Source organism: Ovis canadensis, chromosome 4 (assembly GCF_042477335.2).
Source record: "Ovis canadensis isolate MfBH-ARS-UI-01 breed Bighorn chromosome 4, ARS-UI_OviCan_v2, whole genome shotgun sequence".
Taxonomy (NCBI): Eukaryota; Metazoa; Chordata; class Mammalia; order Artiodactyla; family Bovidae; genus Ovis; species Ovis canadensis.
In genome coordinates, this window is record NC_091248.1 from 64,489,661 (window position 1) to 64,496,341 (window position 6,681).

Sequence of the window (6,681 nt, forward strand, 5' to 3'; positions counted from 1 at the left end):
ATATAGCATAGTTTCTATGGGAACATACTTTATCTTGAAGATTCCAAGAAACACATTTTATCTGAAAAATGAGACCTGCCAGATAGAATGTGAAAGTCTAGGCTCACGATCCAGATTTTTTATTTTCAAAATAATATGATTTAAGAAGAGATGTTTAAAATGGATTGAAAAGTTGACTCCATGAGAAATCTTTCTGAGTTGAATTGGTACAGATCTGCTTTTGACTGTAAGAGCTGGAAATCTCATCTTTTACTGTTTTTCTTGAAATAATCAAGTGCATGACTCTATTATGTTTAGATTCTATTGTTTTATATCTCTGTGGCTACAAACACTGTTGGGTGATCATCTAGCAGATGGCGTAGGTGGTGATGATATTCATTCTTTCCAAAGTAAATGAAAATGTTATCAGTTGTTACTGAAATGTAGGTCATAATGAGTTTGCGTTAAAGGTTATAGAGTTTGGGGCCTTTTAAATACCTGTAGCTGAACATTAGTAATATGATTTGGGACTGCATTTGCCTGTGAGTATTGAAGGCATGTTGGTTTCTTTCATCTTTCAGGGTACTAAACCCAATTTCCTTAAAATTACGCTTTGAGACCTTAAGACAGCTAAAGATGACTATGTAATTAGAACAGGAAGTAAGAAGACTGATGGAAGAATATTTAAGACTTTTGAGAAAAACAAAACGAGCCCTCTTGTGGAAGTTACATCATCAGATGGTCAAGCTCCAAAGGAGTCATATCTCCAAATGGCAGTTATTGAGGGAAGGGAGTCTTTGGAAACTGAACACTAGAGAGATAAATATTTTGAGCTTACTGCTGAGAATATGAAAGTCTCATAGGAAGACTCCTCTCCATCATTCTTGTACTGAATATGAAACATGTTGGGTATAATAAGTGCAATAAGGAACAGCACTGGGCTTGAAAAAAAGCTCTAAAATTTTCATGCTAATAAGAAAAATAACTGCAAAGACATAATGGATAGTGAAAATGAAAGTCCTAAGTTAAGAAGAATGATTTGAGTCTGTCTCACCACTAGCTTTAGAGATAAACATCCGTTGGTGGCCCAGATGCTTTATCTGGACCCTCCATCTGACTGTGTAACTTCGGAAGTTCTCAGTCTAAAGCTTGAGCTCTTCACCAGTTCATTACTCATCCCCTGACTTCTTTTGACTATTGTTAGTGAAGACTTGATTCTAGAAAACGATTCTTATTACCTGCTCTGATGTAGATCACCAACAAATGACCAGGTTGTCTTGAGTCTTCCACCAGCAGAAAATCATAAGAGGAAAAGAACAAGTAAGTAGTTTGGGTGGTTATTTAATGGTTTCTGCATGTGAAACAGAGCTAGAAATCTCAGTGCTTGGTTTTTACAAGCAAAGAAATACTTAGAAATTTCCTGGGGTTGGCGGTCCTAAGGGTAAGGTCCTGATATAAAGGAAAGGGGATGATCCAACTTGTCTCTTTGCTAAAAATTTATCCCAATGCATTTGAATATTTATAGGGTGATTCTGAGAGATAACTTCAAAAGGGTGGAACTTTATGTTTATGATATATCTTTGTATACACTGTAGAAGCAAAAGTAGCATTGAGACTTTTAAGACCAAGTCCATGTCAGGGAATTTGTTGGCTCTTTAGACATGGAATCTTTCTTACTTCTCATAACATTCTTACAAACTAGATCTCACTCCCATATTTGCGATTGAAGAGGCAACTTCTGTGTTAAGCATAAAAAAACCACTTAAATTGGTTGGACTTGATAGATTATTTAAGTTTTCCTTGCTTTAAAGTTATTTCAAACTTTCATCTTGTCTCCTTAGACAGCAGGACTACTGACACTTTAAAATTTTAGTAGTTTTGTATTTGTTTTTCATAAGTCACATAAAACTATTTTGTTTCACACAAAAAGTATATAAGCATTATGTGCTTTATGTATATGTACTCATCTAGAATGCATATTTCAGCATATAAAATTTAGATTGTTATGCAAAATATAATTATATTTCTAAGTTACAATAAAATCTTATTTGAGGGTAGTCAACCTGACAGGGCCAATGGAAATTTTTTCATAAACAAAGATTTAATTGTTCTAAGAAGATTCCATGGTAGCAGAAGAAAAATCCTAGGATATTAAGGTATTCACTGTGGAATAACTTCTCTCTCAGAAACATATGCTCAAACTTCTGGCCACATGGAGAGCAGAGACATGAGGAAAATGGACACAGATCATTCCAGATGGGAAAGTTTGACTTGTTGAAGCCTGGATCTCATATGATCTAATCAAAGATCTGAAAAAGTTTTTTTTAATTGTCAAATATTTATTATGTACTTAATAACACAACAACAATTTTATGTAACATAACTGTGTATCTGCCCCTATGTAGAGTAAGGAGAAGAAAAGTAAATAATGTCTTTTTTGTCTTTGCTGTTTCACCTTAGGATCATTACTTTGTGTAGCTCTTTTTTTTTAAAATATAAAGTTGTCTCAAACACACTGACTCATTTAATTTTACAGTGATGTAGGCAATATGTGAAGTGAAAGTCGCTTAGTCTTGTCTAACTCTTTGCAACCCCATGAACTATACAGGCCATGGAATTCTCTGTAGCCTTTCCCTTCTCCAAGGGATCTTTCCAACCTACAGATAGAACCCAGGTGTCCTGCATTGCAGGCGAATTATTTACCAGCTGAGCCACAAGGGAAGCCCAAGAATACTGGAGTGGGTAGCCTATTCCTTCTCCAGCTGATCTTCCCAACCCAGGAATGGAACTGGGGTCTCCTGCACTGCAGGCGGATTCTTTACCAACTGAGCTATTGTAGGCAGTGTGATCTTCTGTATTTCATAGCTAGAGTTCCATGAGGCCAGATGACTTGTGCATGCTCTAACAGTGAACAAATTATCGAGTGGCACTCAAGTATGGCAAAGCACATTGCCAAGCATTCTTGTCTTTCTGCTATACGATCACTGCCCCTTATGAATCCAGTACCTGAAAAACTGAAAGCTAAACAGAACTTACCCTCAAACCCCACCTTTTTACCAAATGTAGCACACCAATCCAGGAAAGTTTCAGAGTTTGGAAGAAGAAAAGAGTGATGGTAATATGTATCTTATAGGCCACTTCTTCCTCAAAGCTGTTCACAGAAAATATTTTCAAGTGTCTGATAGATCTTCTTACAACAATTTCATGTGACTTACATGATCTCTACAGTATCTCAAACTGGATTTCCCAACAATAGGAAGGATGGCTTTTATATTATAGATCTGATATGGATGTTTGCTGGGTACATATGGACCTTACCATCATTTAAACTTAATTTTGTTCATCATGATTTTTTTGCATTAGTTTTGTTTCTAAAAAATATTGCATTAGACTGTTACTTATTTTGATGACTGAGTCTCTAGCCCTTCCTTAAATTTTATGCCAGAGAATAATATGTCTTATGCTCAGCCCTGTGCTGGTACGTGAATTTAGACACATCTGTGAACAGAATGCCTGACTGCCCAATGACAAGTTTTATATTCAATCTTATTTTTGTCCTTTTGTTTCACTCTCTGTCTTTTCAGTATTTTTGGGTAATGAAGATGAGTCTCTGACAATATTTATTGGGTACTCAGTTCACGGGCAGTTGCTGTGCCTTTTTAATATATCCATTCTAATTTTGTAAAACTTTTAATTTAAGGACATATGGCCTCCTAAGCATTTTGCGGTGAAAGATGGAGCTGACCAACGTGACCACCCTGTCAAACGCTTCAAACACAGAGCTGAGTCGCTGTGACAGGCGCTGCAGGATAGCTCTCCTATCACTGTACAGTGTGGTTTTGCTGGGAGGCGCTGCAGGGGCCATTGCGATGTCTTATATGATGCTCAAAAGGAACAGCCAATCAATCGTCGCCACGATTGTTCTCAACATCATCGTGCTTCACTCCATCCTCCTGTTCAGCCTTCCCTTCCGCCTCAGCTATTATGTCTTAGTTGTCTGGGAGTTTGGATCCTTCACCTGCCGATTGGTTAGCAGCATAATATATGGTCATATGTATTTCACCTTTGTTTTCTATGTGGCCATCATCATAAGTCGATTGCTCATGTATTTTAAGAAACTCCAAACTCAGTTCCAAAAGTACCATGTGGTGGTTTTAAGCATTATTATTTGGATGGTGGGCAGTGTCATTTTTTTGCCAATATTTTTTTTACAATATGGCACCAATCCAACTTACTCAGAACAACAATGTTTTGAGTTCTACAAAGACGTCAAACGTGAGGAGTTTATTGTCTTGAACTACTCTATGATTGTCATTATGATGACAACAGTTGTGATCCTCTTTCTGATACAGATGTGGGTCATTGTTCAACTGGTAAAAGTTCTTTGGCCAGACATGTGGACCCATCAAGAGTACAGAGCTCAAATCAAGAGCTTGTTCTTCCTTCTCATAATAGTGGTTTGTTTTATACCCCATCATGCCTTCCGGATACACTTCATTCAACATTACTCAGAGACAGAAAATTCTGAGTTAGTTCTTTATAATGAAATTTTTGTTGCTTTAACTACAGCCTGTTGCCTGGATATGCTGTGTTTTGTAGGTGGTGTTATCCATTAAATATGCCTATGTTGCTTGCTTTGTGATCAGTTTCTCACTGTTATGATAAAACAGTTTCCATTGAGTAGCTGCTTCCACAATTTCGAAATTTTTCAAATTCTTGTTCTTAATCATCACCAAAATGATTTTTTCACAAAAAGGTAATGAGGATTGATTTTTTTTTCCATCTTCTCAGCAAACTGTTACTAGTTCTTCACTAATTGAATATGTTCAATTGCCTTAACTCTACACAAGTTGATCCCAACCATCCAGACTCAACCCCTATGTCTTTTTTTCTTGTAATATTTACTTCCACTATACACAGCTGTTGGCTTTTTCAATGTAGTCTCTTTGCATTTAGTCTCACTGAGCTTTGATCCTAGAATGTTCTTCAAGGTCCAGAGAACCCAGAGATAAAGACTCTACAGAAGCCTTAACTTATTCAACTTATGGCCAACTTGGCGATGGCTCTATCTTGAAAATTACTGATATTTTACCATATTTGGAGGAAAGAATTAGCTCAGAAAGTCAAGAGACCCAGAGGAAATTCTTTCGGAATTGATGGGGCATTGTTGTGGTTTGATTCTGATTAAGATATAACAGAGAGTCAGGAAGCTGAGATTACCCCCCAGATCTCCCTTTCCAGACATGCAGCTATAAAGCAGGAAAAGAAATAGCAAAAGGTGGAAAACAACTGGACTTAGTCTAGGCATGCTGGCGGACTGTATTAGAGCCATGCCTCTGAGGCTGTGGGACTATTCCGAAGCTTCTTTAAGACACCATATACAACCAGGTAGTGTTATACAAGATCAGTCAGTGTCAGTTAAACTCAATAAAACAACCAAGACAACCAACTCAGATTCTACTTATCAAACACAGACATCGATAGGTCCTTACACTTTGCTTTGCTTATAATTTTACTCCATAGAAAGGGCTTACCACTTCTTCCCTTTCTAGTAAATTGGCCAGAGGCTTTAGTCTTGGCCAAGACAACTTCATGCCAGGGCACTGAAAAATCTGGCAGGAAGTTCTGACTTGGCTCCATTACCCTCTTATCAAAAATCCTTCCCACTCATTCTGGATTTTGGAGAGAAATGAAAAAAGTTCACCAAGAATTATAAACGTACATGCATCTTGAAATTGGCTTCTGAGTTTTCATTTCCTTGTGATTTTCTACTGGGTCTATCAGACAGAAGGTCAAGTAGATTACTGGAAAAGCAGGGAAAATTGTACCCCCTGTGCCAGACAGAAATTGTACAGTACCTAAAGTTTACCATACTGTAAGGTCAATATCATAAACCTGTTATATGGGAACAATCTTTTTTTTTAAAATGCATTTACTTTTGAACAGTAGTCTTCAGAGTGGGAGTGGGTACAATAATAATTTAGTGGAATGTAAAAAGAGTAGTAGTAGAAATTTATTTCTATTTATTTTATATTAAAATATAGTTTATTGTACTGATATTCATAAAGGAACTTATCAGCAATGTATGGGTGTAAACTATGTATAAATATTACTTAATGAGGATATATACAATTTTTTTTTTTTACTGATAAAGATATAAGATCAAAATAATCTGAAATTCACTGTTCCTGAAGACTATTCAAGTAATGACAATATTCCCTGTAAAAATGTTTTTCTCTTAGGGATAAGAACATTTTTTCTTTAGTGAAATTATCTTAATGAAATGTAACTATCAAGATAATATAGAAAAGCATATGTTATTACCATCAGATACCTAACAAATGTATTTGTACAGACCATCTATTTTTGCCCTTGTCAAATTGCCTTATAAGTATGCTGCTGCTGCTGCTGCTAAGTCACTTCAGTCGTGTCTGACTCTGTGTGACCCCATAGACGGCAGCCCACCAGGCTCCCCCGTCCCTGGGGTTCTCCAGGCAAGAACACTGGAGTGGGTTGCCGTTTCCTTCTTCAATGCATGAAAGCAAAAAGTGAAAGTGAAGTCGCTCAGTCATGTCCGACTCTTAGTGACCCCAGGACTGCAGCCTATGAGGCTCCTCCGTCCATTGGATTTTCCAGGCAAGAGTACTGGAGTGGGGTGTCATTGCCTTCTCTGCTTATAAGTATGTTTGTGTGTAATTATCC

At 37.0% G+C, this 6,681-nt stretch overlaps 1 long non-coding RNA gene across 1 annotated transcript; it reads left to right on the forward strand.

Annotated features, from left to right (window-relative positions):
- Nucleotides 1-1,034: 1,034 nt before the first annotated feature.
- LOC138439304 (uncharacterized) lies at nucleotides 1,035-5,714 on the forward strand. Its single transcript, XR_011256673.1, has 2 exons — nucleotides 1,035-1,299; nucleotides 3,680-5,714. It is a non-coding gene; the product is annotated as an uncharacterized lncRNA (long non-coding RNA).
- The last annotated feature ends 967 nt before the right edge of the window (nucleotides 5,715-6,681 follow it).